We start from the raw sequence: 21,939 nt of genomic DNA, 5'->3' as shown, positions 1-21,939 counted from the left end.
ACGTCACTGTGATTTCGCTTGAAAATCAGCAATTGGTTCCGCTTGAAAACATGATATTCCGCTTGAACAAGTGGGGTGATTTCGCTCGAATACACTGATTCCGCTTGAAATATGATATTCCACTTGAGATTGTTGTTGATACCGCTTGAATCAACTTGATTGTTGATTCCGCTTGAATTTTATTGGTGATTCCGCTTCAAGTGACTATTTTGCTTGAAAAAGTTTGTTATTGATTCCGCTTCAGAAGGAGATCTCGCTTGAAAGTATTATTGTAATTCCACTTGAAAAGAGGGTTTTTCTTGAAATTTGAAAATTGTGAACTTTTGAAAACCGAATCATGGAAAACGAGTTCTATAATGCCTTTACTGGTCCAATGAACATTACTCAGACCACATTGCTTGAAAATGAAACGGGGACTTCACAAAAACCGCCTAAGCTTTTGGATATTGATGATTATAACGGTTGGTCCGAACGGTTTGGTAACTGGGTTGAAGCTTATCATCTGGATGCTTGGGAACATACTGAAATTCCATATGAAAGGCCAACAAAGAACGGTAATCAGTTAACGCCAATCATAGAAATGAGTGCTGATGAGAAAAAGAAGTATAGAGATGAGAAATTGATGGTGAGTTTGTTACAGCAAGCGATTAAAGAGGACATCTTGATTTTGCTTCAACATGATGGAAGTGCTTATTCGATCTGGAATGAATTGGAAGCAAAATTTCTGGGAAGTGATGATATGCTCAAAAACAAGATGTCACTTATGAAGAAAGAATTTGATCTGTTCCGTGGTTTAAAATCAGAAAACACCAAGCAGATTATTGAAAGATATTGTAACTTGGTGAGAAATATGACGAAACTAGGCATCAAAAAGGATACTGATGAGCTGATTGAGAAACTTGCAGATGCGTTACCACATGATATTTAGGGAACGTATCTGATGATGTTGAGAAACAATCGAAAAGAATATAAAAAGTTAACATTAGGTGAGTTCATCAAACATCTGGAAGCTCAAGAAATGGAGTAGAGGAAGATTGCCAGGATGAAGAACTATGATGGAGAACAAGATATTGGCCTGTACTTTAAAAGTGGTGTTAGTGAGAAGACAAATTTCTCTCCAAATGTTGAAACTGCTTTTAATGCGAAAGGTTCTTCTGAAAATTCATCTCAGGGATCAAGCAGCACAACAAGATTTTCTTCATTTCCAACATATGATCCACAGTTTTCTACAACAAAGAGTGGCAAAGTTCTTCAATGTAACATTGCATTAAAACTTGAAAATGATCAGAATTATACTGAGGAAGTTGCTAAAAGCCACATGTCTTTGTTGGTTACAGTGCTTGAATCCTATGGAGGCTTAGTTGCAGGAAGGATCGGGAATCCAATGCTCACAAAGGAGGATTACGATCAAATTGATGCAGAGGAGATGGAATTGATGGATATTAAATGGTGCATGGCTAGTGTGTTGAGACGGGCTGAGAAGTTTAAACAAATTACAGGCAGAGATGATTTTCGCGAGGCACATGTTTCAACTTTAGGTTTTGATAAGTCTAGAGTTACTTGTTTTCGTTGTAGGGAAAATGGGCATTTCAAGAGGGAGTGCATAAATCGTGAAGCTAGTGGAGCTCAAAACCCTTTTGGAAACAACGATTACTACAAGAAGGCGATTTATCATCAAGTTACACATCAGCCACATCAACAACAACAGGCACAAACTGCACATGGTAGAAAAGAAATTGAGGACTCAAAGAGAGCATGTATGGTTAATCAAGGCAAGGATGGTGGTTTCAGTTGGGATAAATACATTCCAACGAGCAGTAAAGTGTGTTTGGCAGATCAAGATGATGAAAAATTGCCTGAAGGTTTCAGTTGGGACAATTTTTGTCCAGACAAAGAATTTATGGAGAAAGAGATGTTAAATGCTAAAGCTTTTGTTGCTAATGCTTCTGATATATATTGGGCAGAAAAATACAGAAAAATTAGGGAAGCTGAAGAGGAGAAATGGAGAAGAATTAAAGAAGAGGAAGAAGAAGAAGAAAGGAGAGAAGCTGAAGCTGAGAAGAAGAAAAGAGCAGAAAAAGTTCCAGCAAGAATAGTCAAAGAAGTTCCAGAGTTTGAGATCAAAGTTGATGCTGAGGCAATCAAAGTTCCTGAGAAGTGTTTGAATTGTGATTCTTTGATCATGCAAAACAATGAGCTGCTACATAACATAAAAAGATTGAAAGAATCATATGATACTTTGAACAGAGAGATTAACAAATACACCGAGTCGAATAGTGAGCAATCTGTAGCAATGAATACACTCAAAGGAGCATACATGAGACAACTTGACAATGTTAACTACTATACAGAGAAGTGTGCTGAGCTTGAATTGAAGTTGGCAACACAAAGAATTGAAACTGAAAGAGTTAACAATTTATTGAAAAGTTACTAATGTTCTACTTTTGTTGTTCACAGGATTTATCCGATTGTGAAAAAAATGAAGACGTTTGAGGAAGAGAAGACTTCAGATGAAAAGAAGTCCGAGACAAAAGAAGATGATGAAGTGAAAATTTCTGGTGAGAAACCAAGTGTTGTCTACAATAAATGTCCACCCCCGGTCGAAAATGGATATTCTCCTCGAAATCCAAATTTTGAAAGAGTCAAAAAGGCAACTAATTTACAGTGGGAGTCTGTGTCGTCAGATAACTTACCAGAAAATATTGATGTCACGTTCACATCGTTCGATACCGATCATGAGTCCAAGTTGATAAAAAGTGTGGTCGATCAGGTGTTAGACAAAGATGACATAGAAGAGTCAAAACCGGAGTCCAAATCCTAGTCAAAGTCTGAGTCCGATACGTCAAAGCCAACAATCAAAAAGGACAAACGGGTTTATGATAAGGAATTTTTGCTATCAAAATCTAATTTGAATGACGAACTGATCAAAGTAGCATATACTTTGAAAGATTCTGACAAATTATATTCTGATGAGATTTTTCTAATAAGAAGTGTTAGAATTGAAATGATTAACAAGGTTTTCAAAATCACAGAAATTAATACTTCTGAAATAAAAGATTTAAATCTTTCTGGAAAACCTAAACAATACACTTCAAGAGAGCAACAAAGAATTAACAAGAAAATGGGTTACAATTGTGGTTATAGTTTCCAAAAGAAACCAAACTATAATGGTAATTTCAAAAAGAAAGGTCTTGGATTTAATCAACCGAAAAATTATAAAAATGAAAAAAATTATAAACAAAAAACTGTGTTTGTTTCAGGAAAAACGACAGAGGCTGAAAAGGAGCAAGCTTTCAGAAAGCAGACAAACAAAGAATTCCTTGCAAAGAAGCAAGAGGACATGAAGAAAAGCGGTGCTCAGAAGACTACAGAGACAAGAACCTGTTTTCAATGTAAAACAGTCGGTCATATTGCCAGGAATTGTCTAAAGGCAATACAGACAAAACAGGGAGTCTCTGGTAAACTAAAAGAAAAAGTTGTTGAAAATACTGAACTTACAACCAGAAAATTTACAGGCTTTGAAAATTCAACCTTTGAGATTGGTGAATGTTCAAAGAATATGGTGAAAAGAAAAGAAAATCTGAAAAACCAAAAATGGGTGATTAAGGGTTCAGGAAATAGTTTTGGTGATGAATCTGTCTCCACAAAGACAGAGGAGCTGCATGTTGTTGTGAAAAATGATAAACAAGTTCTGACAGTGGATGATGTGAATTTTCCACCACTGAATGCTAAAAATTTGAAATCTAAAATCGGGAAAGTTGAAATTTCAAATCAATTTTTTCCTAAAAAGAAAGAATTAGATATTGAAAAAGCCTTTAACCCTGCAGTGAAAAACATTTTTGGAAAAATTATTGAGGGAAAGACTAAAGGGGTAAAAGAGTTTTATCAATCAAAAAGGAAAGATGGAACCCCAAATGAGACTGAAAAAGTTACACCCAAGGAAGGCCAGGCTTGGGTGGATATATTTTTCAAAGAGTAAAACCTGACTTGCCGGAGCTCCCAAGTTGGTAATCGCGGAGCATGAATCGGCATCATTCTTGAAAAAGTTTTTGAAAATTTAAATTGAGAAGTGTTGATACGCGCAAAATGCAACATATAAATTATATCAATTGTCGCATATAACTAACCCTTTTTTAGTACTAATGTTGGAAAAAGTGTGTTTTTGTCTTCCTTTTGTATTTTCAGGATTAAATGAGCTCAAATTAACAAAAGAATTAAAAAGACAACAAAATCTAACATAAATACAAGAAAAGGGACAAAAGTGGATTGCCCGACCCCTCGACAGCATCCTCCCAAGCAAAACAGAGAAGGCAGAAGACTGAACACGCCCCGTGCTCAGCGAGTACGGGGCCGTGCCCAAGAAGCAGCAGAAAAGACAAACTAATAGAAGCTTCTATTGCCCACCACGGGGCCGTGCCCAGCGGACACGGGGGCGTGGTCAGAGTACTGGAGGCGCATTTATTGTAATTGTGAATTACAATTAATGAAGAGAGAGAGAGTGTCAGACGGACACGAGGCCGTGCCCAGGCTTCTGATCAGCCTATAAATAGGAGTGCTTGGAGCCATTTCAACTCATCCCTTGGCACACCACCTCTCTCACACTTCACCCACCACCCACCACCACCATAACACCATCATCCACCACCATCATCCATTGTCCATCATAGAGTGTGTGAGTCGTCTCGGGATCCAAGATTGATCGTAAGAGTTCTTGACAATCAAAGGCCATGTTTGCCTAAGTCTCTTACATCACTTGGTAAAGACAAGTGTCTAGTGTAATACTTTTTATTTTTAATCTTTTGCACTTTTTATTTGGCTTTGTATTAATGACTTTAATAACTAGTTTCTTATGTTGAAGGTGATTCTTCCTTATCGTTTGTCCGTGGTGTCTTGACATTATTTTACTGTTTATATAAAATAAAAGATTTTCACCATTCATATCTCCACGGTCTATATGGAGGTATGTTGGCTACCTGGTCGGGGGTTAAGGGAACGGTTTGGTAAGAGTCTTGCCCTTTTTCAGCGTTTAGAGGTCCTGCAAGGGACCTGGGTCAAATTTAGTAGGATCTCCTTCAATACACAAAGGAATTGGATGGCGGGGATCCAAACTCTTTGACCCCCTCATAAGTTAAACTACTATTAATACTATAACCCGGCTATTTAGGACTGTATCCCTGCTGACTCGGACTACTTAGTCGAGGGTAACGTCACCTTCAAAAGAGGGGCCTACCATAATTTGCATTAATAACTTAATTCATTATCTTTCAATAATCCGACCCTTTAGGATTGTATCCTTGCTGACTCAAACTACTAGGTTGAGGGTAACGTCACCTTCAAAAGAGGGGCCTACTACAATAACTAAGATAATCTCTTAAACAAGTGCAAAAGTGCGAAAATAATCAAAGGTTACACTATACACGAGTCGGATCCAAGTGATTCATCTTGTCTATCTGTTTTTACTTTTATTTTTATTTTTCAGCATTTAGTTTTATTTACTTAGTTTTAAAAAATCTTTTCTAACATTTTGATTTGGTTAGACGTTGAGGATAAACCGGTACTAAAAGCTCTTGTGTCCTTGGACGACCTCGGTATCTTACCAACACTATACTACGTCCACGATGGGTGCACTTGCCCATATGTGTGTGTAGTGTTAGTAAATATCGTGTTTTATAAATTTAAAACTTGGCTAAAAAGTGTAAAAATGGCTTAAAATATATACCTAAAACATATACACACTAGCACGCATCAAGTTTTTGGCGCCGTTGCCGGGGACACAAGGATTTTGAGAATGTTAAGAATCAACGGCCTAATTATTTTTTTTTCTTTTTATTTTTTTAGGATTTTCTTAATTTTTCAGCTTCTGCAGAGCTCAGCACGGGCCGTGCCCGCTGAACACGCCCCATGCCCAATCTTTGGAACTGGCAATCCTGTTTTAAGTCAGACAGTAAGCTGAACACGAGGCCGTGTTCATTCAACACGCCCCTGTGCCCAAGATTCAGTTGCTGAAAACAGAACCGTAAGATCCCGACGGTTGGTAAATTCTGACACAAACATGAGTGATGACGATTTTTTTTTACTTTCAGCACTCTTATGGTACATGGTGTCAATTATGTGGAGGCGGACATAAAGAGTTAGAATGTTATTTTCTAAACTATAAGCCCCACTATATAGACCCATCGTTTCCCTGTATCCTTAAGAGGGCGAAAGTAAAAATAATCCTTATCTCTCCCTCGAAAGCGCCCAACCAGATATTTTAGGAGAAATGCTTCTTGATGAACTATTTCAACTAGAAGATCTGATTCTTAATTGGTTAAAAGAACTTAGGATGGATTTTCTAGATTCATCTCAAGACAATAACCAAGAAGAAGTGCTGGGATCGCATTCAAACAACCTCGTTGTTCCCAATAATACCTTCAACTCTAGTAAAGACGTGGACGATAGTTGTCCCTGTGTCGATTGTGCCGTGAAGGACTCTCCGTCGACTTTGTTTGGTGCATACATAGACCTGAGCGATTTGGCATATACCTTCTTTAACGAGAGCCCGGAAAAGGGTTGGACTTGTCCACCTAAAATAAACATAGGAATTACTCTCACCGATAATGTGACAACTCGAACTTTAGACATGCTTTGATGTAACGTTACGTGCTCATGAGAACTGAATTATATGATTTTAAATGAATAATTGTTTACGTGTGTTGTGTATGTATGAATGTTATGTGTTGCACGAGCCCAAACTACACAAACCGGCCACACAAAGCCCTTTGGGCCACTCCTTGTGCACGCGGACCATTAGACAACCAAGTGGGCTCGGCCCACTCCCCACTCGCAACACACAAAACCGGAACAAGGGACTTGTTTTACCACTTTTGCAAATCACAAACACACACAAACCCTAGAAGCTTTGCTCTCTCTCTCTCTCTCGGCTTGTTGAGGAACCGACGGCACAAGGCCACCCGATCACCCTCTTGTTCGGATCACATCTCGTTACTTGTAATCGGTTAGTATGATGTTTATGCTTTTGTGTTAAATGATGTTTGATTACATGCTTAGATCGAACCAATTGGAATTTGCATGATGATGAACTAGGACCGGTTAGATTATGTGATTATGTTTGGTCCTCGAATTGATTTGTATATAATCAGTTTGTAGTTATGATTAGCTTAGAACTGAATGTATTGATATTTATATAGAAATCGGCTGTTTTGATGATCATGTTATTGGCTTAGATATGAACCGGATGTATGTATGAATTTCATAAGGATCGATGTTCTTGTGGTATTACCGAATGATCAAGTAATCGGCTATAGTATGCATCGGGTTAGCTTGAATGTTGGTTTGTTGATGAATTGTTAGATGTGTTCATGCATGGTATAATTAGGGTTCTTATGAATTTGTGTTGAAATTGTTATGTTTGATCGATATCATGCTAATGATTTGTGGAAAATTATGTTAATTAATTTGGTACAGAACTGACCAAAACTGTTAGCTGAAATCACGGGATTTAATTGACTAAAATTATGGAAACCAGTTACACAGCCGGTTGCGACTCAGATTGCGAGTCGAAACCTCCCCGTCTCGACTCGAAACCACAAACAGCACCAGCCGAAACCACGGTTGCGAGTCCCGTTGCGACTCGTAACCAGACCATGATGAACCGAGATCTCCATTGCGACTCGCAACCAGCTGTTGCGACTCGTAATCTCCGGTTGCGACTCGAGATCTCCGTTGCGACTCGAGACCACCCTTTACACGCACACTGTTGGGCCTTCACTGTCACGGGCCCAATCTATTGAGCCCAACGATTTGAATTGTGGACTGTTTGTTATTGGACCAGCATATGTTTACTAATTGGGCCGATTGAGAATCTGAACTGTTTTGGTTATTGGGCTGCTTATGTTATTGGGCCGGGTATTGTTGGACTTAGACAATTGGATCCTCACACGCTATGTCTTATCTGCTTACGTGCGTACATGCCTGCCATGTCTATACGTGATTACTATATACGTGCTATATACGAACCTGACTCGTATAATAACCATGATAGGACGTGAGTGACCATTTACTTGCTACTTATATTCCTTGTGTATCTGCCGAGCAAACCAAGGTGAGTTCACACAGCCAAGGCATGGGATTCCCGGGTTGGGAATTGGGTTGAATATGTTGTTGTTAAAGGAGTTACTCGTACTTACGCATATACCAGACTATAGACCATCGTCCTCAGGTTAGTCAGGACACGTTACGTAAAGCCTACGTAACCCAGTATATTTTCCATATGTCTCCCGGGTCGGGAAGGACACGTTACGTAAAGCCTACGTAACCCAATACCATCCACTGGCTTCCAGGTCGGAAGGCCACGCTGCGTAAAGCCTACGTAGCCCCCACGCGTACCACTGTCCTCGGGGAAGGGCACGTCACGTAAAGCCTACGTGACCCTGTACGTTTTCCTGTTCTCGGTAAAGAAGAACACATGGTCGGAAGTTAGTCTAGTAAGTACCGTTAATGAGAAGCCCTCATTAACCAGGATGAACATGGGAAGCCCCCACCTTTATTACACACTAGTATGGGAAGCCCCCACTAGCTATACTTATGCATTACTTTATGAACTTACTTTCTGTGAACTCGCTCAACTAGTTTGTTGATTATTTGCTGCATGCCTTGCAGGACCTTAGGTATACTTGGGAGCTTGCACAGGGAAGGAGCAGGTCGTTGTGGGCAGATGGATCGTTAATGATGTCGAACTCATAACTCGTTTTGAATTTACTTTACTATGCTTCCGCTACTTAAAACAGTATTTGGTTTTAAAACATCAATCATGTCATGGTGACTTACGTTAATTACTTTTATTATTATTAAATGCTATGTTTGATATGATTGATGGCTTGATCCTGGTCAGTCACGCTCCCAAGCGGTGGTATTCCGCGGGTGGATTTTGGGGGTGTGACAGATTGGTATCAGAGCCATTGGTTATAGAGAACTTGGTTTTAATATGGGAAAACGTTTTTATTAAACCAGACTATAACCAGTACAGTGCTCTCAACGATCCACAACGACGCTTCGCTCCACGTGCAAGACTCGACATCCTAGGTAATAAGGTTTATGTTTATTGCCTGTTTGCTAGAACTGTTTAGAACTCTGCTCGCATTACGCTTAGATACACATACTTTGATTACATGAGAACACCTATATGCCTACGCTTTTCTGTCATCGCCCTACTCGCGAACCATTCTTACGTATGCTACTTGTTACTATGAAGATCATGTCTGGACGAATCAACATGACACAAGCCCAGCTAGAGGCTCTTGTTCAAGCTCAAGTTGCTGCGGCAGTTGCAGCAGCTCAAGCAGGTAGTATATCCTGCAGTATAGGCACACACTAGGATCTTTAGATCCTACATTAACTCTCGTATTTAACCTCGTCCTATTCGTACACAATAGGTCAACACGCGCAGCAGCCAGTCTGCACTTTCAAGAACTTCATGGACTGTCGTCCAAATTCCTTCAGCGGCACAGAGGGGGCAGTGGGACTCCTCCATTGGTTTGAGAAGCTAGAATCAGTATTCGAAATGTGCGAGTGCCCTGAGGCTCGCAAGGTCAAGTTTGCCACCGGTACTTTGGAAGGAATAGCATTGACTTGGTGGAACGCCCAAGTCCAAATCTTAGGGTTGGCAGCTGCTAACGCCACCCCATGGAACGATTTCAAGGAACTTATCAAGCGTGAGTACTGCACGCGTGAAGATATTCACAAACTGGAAGACGAGCTGTATAACCTGAAAATGGTTGGATCGGAAATCGAAGCGTATACTAAACGGTCTAATGAGCTGGCCGTTCTGTGTCCAACTATGGTGGACCCTCCCTACAAGCGCATTGAGTTGTATCTCAAGGGTTTGGCGCCAGAAATTCAGAGCCACGTAACGTCGGCTAATCTCGAAAACATCCAGGAAATTCAGCGTCTCGCTCACCGTATCACTGATCAGGCAGTGGATCAGAATAGACTGCCCAAGCGTGTTAATGCTACTGCTAACGTCACCACCTCAGTTACTCCTGCTACGTCTGGTGACAGTAAAAGAAAATGGGATGGGGATTCCAGCAAAGGTTCAGCATCTGTTCAGCCACAAGCTCAGCAGCAGAAGATCGATCACTATCAGAGTCCCAGTCAGCAATCCTCTAGTGGTCACAGACAGAGGAGATATCAGGGTAGTCAACCCAGGTGCCACAACTGTAACAGGCATCACCACGGCCCATGTAACAAGGGTCGCTGTCAAAGGTGTCTTAAGATGGGTCACGAGGCCAAAGACTGTAGGAGTCCACGGCCTGCGAATCAGAACCAGCAGCCTCAGCAACCAGCTCCACAGAACCAGCAACAGCAGCAGCAGCCACAGCGTGGAAACCGGGGATGTTTCCAGTGTGGAGCTGAAGGTCACTTCAAACGCGATTGCCCTCAATTGAACCAGAATCGCAACAACAATAACCAGGGCAACGGGAACAACAACGGTGGAAACAACAACAACAACGGCAATGAAGCTCGTGGTCGCGCTTTTGTGCTAGGTCGAGGCGACGCAGTGAACGATCCCAACGTTGTCATGGGTAAGTTTCTCCTCGACAATATTTACGTTACTGTTTTGTTTGATTCGGGTGCGGATACAAGCTATATGTCTGTGAAAATGTGTCAACTGCTAAAACGTGCACCAACACTTTTACCCACCAAACACGTAGTAGAGTTAGCTAACGGTAAAAGTTTAGAAGCCACGCACGTAGTTCAGGGTTGTAATCTTATCCTAGCTGGTCAAGCCTTCTCTATTGATCTCATTCCCATAGTTTTGGGTAGCTTCGACGTCGTGATTGGGATGGATTGGTTGTCCCAACACCAGGCAGAAATCTTATGCAGCGAAAAGGTTATTCGCATTCCTCGTTCGGGTCAGGAACCTCTAGAAGTTCAAGGCGACAAGAGTGGTGCTGTGGTTGGCATCATCTCTTTCTTGAAGGCTCAAAAGTGCTTACGTAAAGGTCACACAGCCATTTTGGCTCTCGTTACAGACGCATCAGCAAAGGAAAAGAAATTGGAAGATATTCCAATTGTACGTGATTACCCTCAGGTGTTTCCTGAAGACTTGCCTGGTTTACCGCCTCATCGTCAGGTCGAATTTCAAATCGAGCTCGCTCCAGGAGCAGCACCCATAGCTCGCGCACCATATCGTCTAGCTCCATCAGAATTGGAGGAATTGTCAAAGCAACTGCAAGAACTCTTGGAAAAGGGTTTCATACGACCAAGCTCTTCGCCTTGGGGAGCTCCAGTGCTTTTCGTGAAAAAGAAAGACGGTACGTTCAGGATGTGTATAGACTACAGGGAACTCAACAAGGTGACGGTGAAGAACCGCTATCCTCTTCCACGCATAGACGACTTATTCGACCAGTTGCAAGGGTCGTGCTACTACTCGAAGATAGACTTGAGGTCTGGTTACCATCAGCTGAGAGTCCGGGATGAGGACGTCTCCAAGACAGCTTTCAGAACTCGTTACGGTCACTACGAGTTTCTTGTCATGCCATTCGGGTTAACGAACGCGCCTGCTGTATTTATGGATCTTATGAACAGGGTGTGCAAACCCTATCTCGACAAGTTCGTCATTGTTTTCATCGACGACATTCTGATCTACTCCAAGAGTCAGGAGGAACACGAGCAACATCTTCGCCTGATTTTGGAACTCCTTCGGAAGGAACAGTTGTATGCCAAGCTTTCTAAATGCGACTTCTGGCTTCGTGAAGTCCACTTCTTAGGCCATGTAGTGAACAAGGATGGGATCCATGTCGATCCATCCAAGGTAGATTCGATCAGGAACTGGCCTGCACCGCGTACACCGACAGAGATACGCCAATTCTTGGGTCTGGCAGGTTACTACAGACGGTTTATTAGAGACTTTTCGAAGATTGCTCAGCCGCTTACGCTACTGACACAGAAGGGTGTTACCTATCGCTGGGGAGAGCCCCAGGAGACTGCTTTTCAGCACCTAAAGGATAGACTCTGCAGTGCACCTATCCTCTCATTGCCAGAGGGCACAGAAGACTTCGTAGTATATTGTGATGCATCCATTCGGGGATTAGGATGTGTATTAATGCAGCGCGACAAGGTTATCGCTTACGCCTCTCGTCAACTCAAGGTTCATGAACGCAACTACACGACGCACGATTTAGAGCTGGGAGCTGTTGTTTTTGCGCTTAAGATATGGCGACACTACCTGTACGGTACCAGGTGCACGATTTACACCGATCACAGGAGTCTCGAGCATATTCTTAAGCAGAAGGATTTGAATATGCGTCAACGACGATGGGTCGAGTTACTTAACGACTACGAATGCGCTATCAAGTATCATCCAGGCAAAGCCAATGTCGTGGCTGATGCCCTTAGTCGAAAGGACACTTTACCGAAGCGCGTGCGGGCGCTACAGCTTACGATTCAGTCTAGCCTTCCAGCACAGATACGAAATGCTCAGGTAGAAGCATTGAAGCCCGAAAACGTCAAGGCTGAAGCCTTACGCGGCTCACGACAACAGATGGAACAGAAGGCAGACGGTGCCCACTATGTAACAGGCCGTATTTGGGTCCCTCTTTATGGCGGTCTACGCGAACTTGTAATGGACGAAGCACACAAGTCTCGCTATTCGGTACATCCAGGGTCGGATAAAATGTACCACGATATCAGCACTACTTATTGGTGGCCTAGTATGAAGGCCCACATCGCTACGTACGTTGGAAAGTGCTTGACCTGTGCAAGAGTCAAGGTCGAATATCAGAAACCAGCTGGCCTACTGCAGCAGCCTAAGATACCTCAGTGGAAATGGGAAGAAATTTCCATGGATTTTGTTACGGGTTTACCTAGATCCCAGCGTGGGAACGATACAATATGGGTCATAGTTGATCGACTCACCAAGTCTGCACACTTCCTGCCGATTAAGGAAACGGACAAGTTCTCCACTCTCGCAGACGTCTATCTTAAAGAAGTTGTCTCGAGGCACGGGGTGCCCACATCTATCATTTCGGATCGCGATGCACGATTCACGTCAGAACTATGGCAAGCGATGCACAAATCCTTTGGCTCACGATTAGACATGAGCACAGCATATCATCCTCAGACGGATGGGCAGTCTGAGCGTACGATCCAAACACTTGAAGACATGCTTCGGGCATGCGTCATTGATTTCGGCAACGGCTGGGAAAAGCATCTCCCTTTAGTGGAGTTCTCATACAATAACAGTTACCATACCAGCATTCAAGCCGCTCCATTCGAGGCATTGTACGGGCGTAAATGCCGGTCACCTCTCTGTTGGGCAGAGGTGGGGGATAGTCAGATTACGGGTCCAGAGATTGTAGTGGACGCCACAGAAAAGATAGCACAGATACGACAACGCATGGCGGCAGCACGAGACCGTCAGAAAGCCTACGCGGACAAGCGTAGAAAGCCATTGGAATTTGAGGTCGGGGACCGGGTTTTATTGAAAGTTTCACCCTGGAAGGGTGTGGTACGTTTTGGCAAACGGGGCAAATTGAATCCGCGGTACGTCGGACCATTTGAAATCATAGAAAAGATTGGCAAGGTAGCCTACAAGTTGAACCTACCAGCTGAACTCGGGGCAGTTCACAATGTCTTTCATGTATCGAACTTAAAGAAGTGCCTATCAGATGAAAATCTTATCATTCCTTTCAAGGAACTCACTATCGACGAGCGGTTGCAGTTCGTTGAGGAACCAGTAGAAATCACGGACCGGGATGTGAAGGTCCTCAAACACAAGAGAATCCCTCTTGTCCGAGTTCGTTGGAACTCCAAGCGTGGCCCAGAGTACACCTGGGAACGCGAAGACAGGATGACAGAAAAGTACCCCCAGTTATTCGGGAACAAGGCAACCACTACTGAGGCTGAAGCTACTACTTCGGAATTTCGGGACGAAATTCCAGATCAACGGGGGGAGGATGTGACACCCCAGGAAAACCAGTGAACAGTACAGTTTACCTAGCTTCCTCAGTGAGTGCATACCAAATTTCGGGACGAAATTTCCAATTAGTTGGGGATAATGTGACAACTCGAACTTTAGACATGCTTTGATGTAACGTTACGTGCTCATGAGAACTGAATTATATGATTTTAAATGAATAATTGTTTACGTGTGTTGTGTATGTATGAATGTTATGTGTTGCACGAGCCCAAACTACACAAACCGGCCACACAAAGCCCTTTGGGCCACTCCTTGTGCACGCGGACCATTAGACAACCAAGTGGGCTCGGCCCACTCCCCACTCGCAACACACAAAACCGGAACAAGGGACTTGTTTTACCACTTTTGCAAATCACAAACACACACAAACCCTAGAAGCTTTGCTCTCTCTCTCTCTCTCGGCTTGTTGAGGAACCGACGGCACAAGGCCACCCGATCACCCTCTTGTTCGGATCACATCTCGTTACTTGTAATCGGTTAGTATGATGTTTATGCTTTTGTGTTAAATGATGTTTGATTACATGCTTAGATCGAACCAATTGGAATTTGCATGATGATGAACTAGGACCGGTTAGATTATGTGATTATGTTTGGTCCTCGAATTGATTTGTATATAATCAGTTTGTAGTTATGATTAGCTTAGAACTGAATGTATTGATATTTATATAGAAATCGGCTGTTTTGATGATCATGTTATTGGCTTAGATATGAACCGGATGTATGTATGAATTTCATAAGGATCGATGTTCTTGTGGTATTACCGAATGATCAAGTAATCGGCTATAGTATGCATCGGGTTAGCTTGAATGTTGGTTTGTTGATGAATTGTTAGATGTGTTCATGCATGGTATAATTAGGGTTCTTATGAATTTGTGTTGAAATTGTTATGTTTGATCGATATCATGCTAATGATTTGTGGAAAATTATGTTAATTAATTTGGTACAGAACTGACCAAAACTGTTAGCTGAAATCACGGGATTTAATTGACTAAAATTATGGAAACCAGTTACACAGCCGGTTGCGACTCAGATTGCGAGTCGAAACCTCCCCGTCTCGACTCGAAACCACAAACAGCACCAGCCGAAACCACGGTTGCGAGTCCCGTTGCGACTCGTAACCAGACCATGATGAACCGAGATCTCCATTGCGACTCGCAACCAGCTGTTGCGACTCGTAATCTCCGGTTGCGACTCGAGATCTCCGTTGCGACTCGAGACCACCCTTTACACGCACACTGTTGGGCCTTCACTGTCACGGGCCCAATCTATTGAGCCCAACGATTTGAATTGTGGACTGTTTGTTATTGGACCAGCATATGTTTACTAATTGGGCCGATTGAGAATCTGAACTGTTTTGGTTATTGGGCTGCTTATGTTATTGGGCCGGGTATTGTTGGACTTAGACAATTGGATCCTCACACGCTATGTCTTATCTGCTTACGTGCGTACATGCCTGCCATGTCTATACGTGATTACTATATACGTGCTATATACGAACCTGACTCGTATAATAACCATGATAGGACGTGAGTGACCATTTACTTGCTACTTATATTCCTTGTGTATCTGCCGAGCAAACCAAGGTGAGTTCACACAGCCAAGGCATGGGATTCCCGGGTTGGGAATTGGGTTGAATATGTTGTTGTTAAAGGAGTTACTCGTACTTACGCATATACCAGACTATAGACCATCGTCCTCAGGTTAGTCAGGACACGTTACGTAAAGCCTACGTAACCCAGTATATTTTCCATATGTCTCCCGGGTCGGGAAGGACACGTTACGTAAAGCCTACGTAACCCAATACCATCCACTGGCTTCCAGGTCGGAAGGCCACGCTGCGTAAAGCCTACGTAGCCCCCACGCGTACCACTGTCCTCGGGGAAGGGCACGTCACGTAAAGCCTACGTGACCCTGTACGTTTTCCTGTTCTCGGTAAAGAAGAACACATGGTCGGAAGTTAGTCTAGTAAGTACCGTTAATGAGAAGCCCTCATTAACCAGGATGAACATGGGAAGCCCCCACCTTTATTACACACTAGTATGGGAAGCCCCCACTAGCTATACTTATGCATTACTTTATGAACTTACTTTCTGTGAACTCGCTCAACTAGTTTGTTGATTATTTGCTGCATGCCTTGCAGGACCTTAGGTATACTTGGGAGCTTGCACAGGGAAGGAGCAGGTCGTTGTGGGCAGATGGATCGTTAATGATGTCGAACTCATAACTCGTTTTGAATTTACTTTACTATGCTTCCGCTACTTAAAACAGTATTTGGTTTTAAAACATCAATCATGTCATGGTGACTTACGTTAATTACTTTTATTATTATTAAATGCTATGTTTGATATGATTGATGGCTTGATCCTGGTCAGTCACGCTCCCAAGCGGTGGTATTCCGCGGGTGGATTTTGGGGGTGTGACAGATAACCTCTTGCGTTCTCGTCTTAGTCTAGAGCAATTAAGGTATCTTAGGCACTTTGGGGTTGTTCCAACCAGTAAGGAACCACCCGATACAAATAAGCTCCTTAGAAAATGGAAAAACTCCATAACCCAAAGGGCATGGAACGTGGTTCCCGAAGTCATCATACCCGCCGAATGGTACGCTATACACCCGGAGCCTCCGCAAGGGATAGTACAAGGAGTCCCGGTAGGTGTTCCCCCTCCTCCGCGAGATGTTGAGGAAAATGAAGCCGCCTTCTTCCTCCCAAGGGAGATAGAAGAATGGCTTTAACAACATCTAGGAAGAAAAACATCGGCCAAGAGTCCTACATCGGGAAGCTATTCCCAAAATTTTCTCAACAAAGAAGTAGAACTCTTTATGATAACTTTGTGTACCCCCTGACCTATTTAGTTAAGATTTTTCGTTTTTATTTCTTTTTTTACTTTTCTAGGAACATCGTGCAGTTCTCTCTATGGTTTTTAATGAAATGATGGTTTTAAGATGGTGTTATAAGAAATAAAACACACTCTGGATGGTGAAGGATAACAAGGGAAACGAGAAACGTGGCCCATGCACGAAAACAGGGCCATCCGAAAACAATTTCTTCATTACAGTAAGCTCAGCACGGGCCGTGTCCAGCCAACACGGCCCCGTGCTGAACATCCTGCAGAAAATTGCCCAGTTCAGGTAACTGGACACGGGCCGTGTTCACGGAACACGCCCCCCGTGTCCAGGCTTCTGTTTCTTTTCTTTAATTTTTGTCACTGGCACCTGAACACGGGGCCGTGCCCGGTCACCACGGGGCCGTGTCCAGACTGCCAGTAACATAAAATTATGCTTTTAACACCATTTTACACATTCAGTCAACCTAAAAACTTATTTTTGTGACACATTGAGGACAATGTGTAATTTAAGTGTAGGGGGATGCTAAAACCTTGAATTTTGCAAGTCCTAATAACAAGCCTTACACAAAACTCTATTTGGAATCGCTAATCACCCCAATTTTTTTCCAAAAATTTGCATTTTTTTACTTGTCTAGGTTTAAGTTGGGAATTCTAACTCTAACAAGGTTATATTTTTACAAATTTACAACCGATAGCGTCGTGATAAAAAGAACCAACATAAGAAAATTATGAAACGGCATGACAAACTTAGTTAAAATTTGATTATATATACTTGATCACGTAAAAACCCATTCCCACAAAAGTGAGTTTTGAGCCTTTATAGAGCATACAAATACATATCTTTTACACTAAATGCTCATTTTTCGTTTCTTGTGTGAATAGCCGTTTGGTTCTTACAACTCTAGAATTTCCACGATAATTCATTCCCGGTCCTTACCAACTTAAACCCAAGTAAGTAAATGATGGAGGCATTAGGAGTAACCCTTTTTCTTTCAACACCATTATTTTCATTTTTCTTTTTACCTACCCAAAAATTCTCCCTAGTTAACCCCCTTGAGCCTAAACCTTTTCATTTCTTAACCCAAAACCCTTTTTACCCACCAAAATCCCTTTTTCATTTTTTACCCCTTATTTTAATAACAAAGTTTGGTTTTCGTGTGACTCTTGAAAAAAAAAATGATGATGAAGTTGGAAATAAACAAACAAAGCTCCTCAAACAAAAGCTTGTTTGAATAAATACTTCATTGAAAATAAAAAGTCACAAAAACAAAATGTTTTACGAAACCCAACGTTTTTTACGCCTTTCGCCCTTTTCAACTAACCACTAACCCAACCACCCACCTTTAGCCCAAGCCTAACCCTTCACCCAAGAAGTCCTCTTGATATTTACAAAGGTATAAAGTTAAAAAGGAGGAGGATTGATTGCTTGGCAAGCTTATGGTAGAAATAAGTTCCACGCCGCTCTCGAGCGATTCACTAAAAATACACCTTCGGCCGAGTGTGAGTGATTTCCCCCGTGAGGTATGTGAACTTGTATATAAATGGAATTTTAAAAAAGGTACGTTATGCCTTAATAAATAATTTATCTTTTGAAATGTTTTTAATAAATCATGACGAATAGGATTGTAAATAAATAAAAATAAAACCTAAACGATTTTGGAAAATCCCGACACTCTATGACAAGCCCAAAAAACCTTCTCTTCTACCCATTCCATTTGGGAGTGAATAAAGCCACATTATAAAAAGTTTTGCTTGAGGACAAGCAAAGATTCAAGTGTGGGGGTATTTGATACGCGCAAAATGCAACATATAAATTATATCAATTGTGGCATAAAACTAACCCTTTTTTAGTACTAATGTTGGAAAAAGTGTGTTTTTGTCTTACTTTTGTATTTTCAGGATTAAATGAGCTCAAATTAACAAAAGAAGCAAAAAGACAGCAAAATCTAACATAAATACAAGAAAAGGGAAAAAAGTGGATTGCCCGACCCCTCGATAGCATCCTCCCAAGCAAAACAGAGAAGGCAGAAGACTGAACACGCCCCGTGCTCAGCGAGCACGGGGCCGTGCCCAAGAAGTAGCAGAAAAAACAAACTAATAGAAGCTTCTATTGACCACCACGGGGCCGTGCCCAGCGGACACGGGGGCGTGGTCAGAGTACTGCAGGCGCATTTATTGTAATTGCGAATTACAATTAATGAAGAGAGAGAGAGTGTCAGACGGACACGGGGCCGTGCCCAGGCTTCTGATCAACCTATAAATATGAGTGCTTGGAGCCATTTCAACTCATCCCTTGGCACACCACATCTCTCGCACTTCACCCACCACCCACCACCACCATAACACCATCATCCACCACCATCATCCATTGTCCATCATAGAGTGTGTGAGTCGTCTCGGGATCCAAGAATGATCGTAAGAGTTCTTGACAATCAAAGGCCATGTTTGCCTAAGTCTCTTACATCACTTGTTGAAGACAAGTGTCTAGTGTAATACTTTTTATTTTTAATCTTTTGCACTTTTTATTTGGCTTTGTATTAATGACTTTAATAACTAGTTTCTTATGTTGAAGGTGATTCTTCCTTATCGTTTGTCCGTGGTGTCTTAACATTATTTTACTGTCTATATAAAATAAAAGATTTTCACCATTCATATCTCCACGGTCTATATGGAGGTATGTTGGCTACCTGGTTGGGGGTTAAGGGAACGGTTTGGTAAGAGTCTTGCCCTTGTTCAGCGTTTAGAGGTCCTGCAAGGGACCTGGGTCAAATTTAGTAGGATCTCCTTCAATACCCAAAGGTATTGGATGGCGGGGATCCAAACTCTTTGACCCCCTCATAAGTTAAACTACTATTAATACTATAACCCGGCTATTTAGGATTGTATCCCTGCTGACTCAGACTACTTAGTCGAGGGTAACGTCACCTTCAAAAGAGGGGCCTACCATAATTTGCATTAATAACTTAATTCATTATCTTTCAATAATCGACCCTTTAGGATTGTATCCTTGCTGACTCAAACTACTGGGTTGAGGGTAACGTCACCTTCAAAAGAGGGGCCTACTACAATAACTAAGATAATCTCTTAAACAAGTGCAAAAGTGCGAAAATAATCAAAGGTTACACTATACACGAGTCGGATCCAAGTGATTCATCTTGTCTATCTGTTTTTACTTTTATTTTTATTTTTCAGCATTTAGTTTTATTTTCTTAGTTTTAAAAAATCTTTTCTAACATTTTGATTTGGTTAGACGTTGAGGATAAACCGGTACTAAAAGCTCTTGTGTCCTTGGACGACCTCGGTATCTTACCAACACTATACTACGCCCACGATGGGTGCACTTGCCCATATGTGTGTGTAGTGTTAGTAAATATCGTGTTTTATGAATTTAAAACTTGGCTAAAAAGTGTAAAAAGGGCTTAAAATATATACCTAAAACATATACACACTAGCACGCATCAGTGTGAATTGCCGGAACTCCCAGGTTGGTAAGTGTGGAGTAGGAATCGGCACCTTGAGAATTCAACCAACAGATGGTAACTGGTTGAAAATGTTTGTTAGTTGATCTTACAAGTGGTTAATCAAGGTTATTAAGTTGAACTTGATTTAACTATCATTCAAAAGTGTTGGTAAACAAATTGATGAAGTAACCCCAAACCTACAAGTGGTTGATAAACAAACTAATTTTTCGGAAAAACCGTTTTGATTAAAACAAACTTAAGTGTTTTGAAATCATAATGGGAAAATAGTTTGTTGTTAGGGGGAGTTCTGATTGTTTATGCCAAAGGGATGATGATCTGAAGCTTGATACATCAGTTTGTCATGTTCTTGTACAGTTTGTTTTCAATTTTGTTAAATGTTTTTGAATTATAGGGGGAGTAAGTTTTTTTCAGAAAATCCAAAAACATTAGAAAATTTGAAAAGCCAAAAACATCGAAAAAATCAAAAATGAGTTTTTGTTGCTTAAAGGAAATGATAGTACATTAGTGGACTATCACAACACGCTAAAGATATGAAATGTTTAAATGTGATAAACAATCTTACTGCGGATGTGTCAGTAGGTTTTTACACATTTAGTAGATTGTGACGAGATATAAACCTAAATTTCAAACTTGCTTATCTCGTGGGGAACATTTCTTGGATATATGGGTAACCCCCGAAATCTTGTTTGAAAGGTCCCTCTTTCTGAGATACTAGGTCTTTATACTCAATGATATCTGGGGTATTATTTCGGGACTTCTGCTGAATGGAAATTCTGACCGAGTCCCCGTATAATACTTTCTGCAATTGCTTGAAAAATAGCGCAACCCTCAGCAAAAATGATTAAGCAATAAAATTGATAATCATTGCTGTTGAAGAAAAGATCCTCTAAAGGGGACACACCAAACGTCGAAGCCGTCATCTCTCTGCTGAACGGAAGTTCTGACCTGAGCTCTCACGGTTTCGCATCTAACCCCTTTACAGATATCATCTGTGGTATACTCACCTGTAAGACTGAATATTGGGATCTGGATACGGGAGTATATTCAAGTAGTGGGACACGCGAATAAGCTTAAGTTTTTAAGACATTAATCTCGTATCTCGGAACAGTTGAAATTTGTGTGAAAATTTAAGAGGACCAATATACTGACAATCTAGGTGAATTGTTTAGAGCTTAAAATGTTTAAAGCTTAATGGTGTTAGTGATTTGTCTCAAAAACTGATATGATCCTCTTGCACGAACTCACAAAAATATTGTCTGTAAATATTTCTTTACTGCATTTATATTCATTCAAAAATCCAAAAAGATTTTTAGTGTGTTTTAGCATAAACTTTTAAAAATTCAAAAAGATTTTCGACAACTGATGTTGAAAAACTGATTTTCAAAATTCCAAGTGCTAAACTTGATGAACAAGGTTTGGATAAAGAGTGTGTGAAAAATGATTGAATATTTTTTTAAAATGGTTTTCAGAAAATTAATCATTTTGATTGTTTCTTGTAATTGGTTTCTAAATTCTAAAGATTTAAACTTTGAGAAACTTATGTGTGTGGTAGAGAGTTTGCAGGAATGAAGAAGTGATCAAAGCCAGATTCCGATATCTAAGCAGATGGTGATTTCCAGACTACGATCCTAG

Source organism: Helianthus annuus, chromosome 13, assembly GCF_002127325.2.
Source record: "Helianthus annuus cultivar XRQ/B chromosome 13, HanXRQr2.0-SUNRISE, whole genome shotgun sequence".
Classification (NCBI taxonomy): Eukaryota; Viridiplantae; Streptophyta; class Magnoliopsida; order Asterales; family Asteraceae; genus Helianthus; species Helianthus annuus.
Note: the sequence above shows the minus strand (reverse complement) of the source record.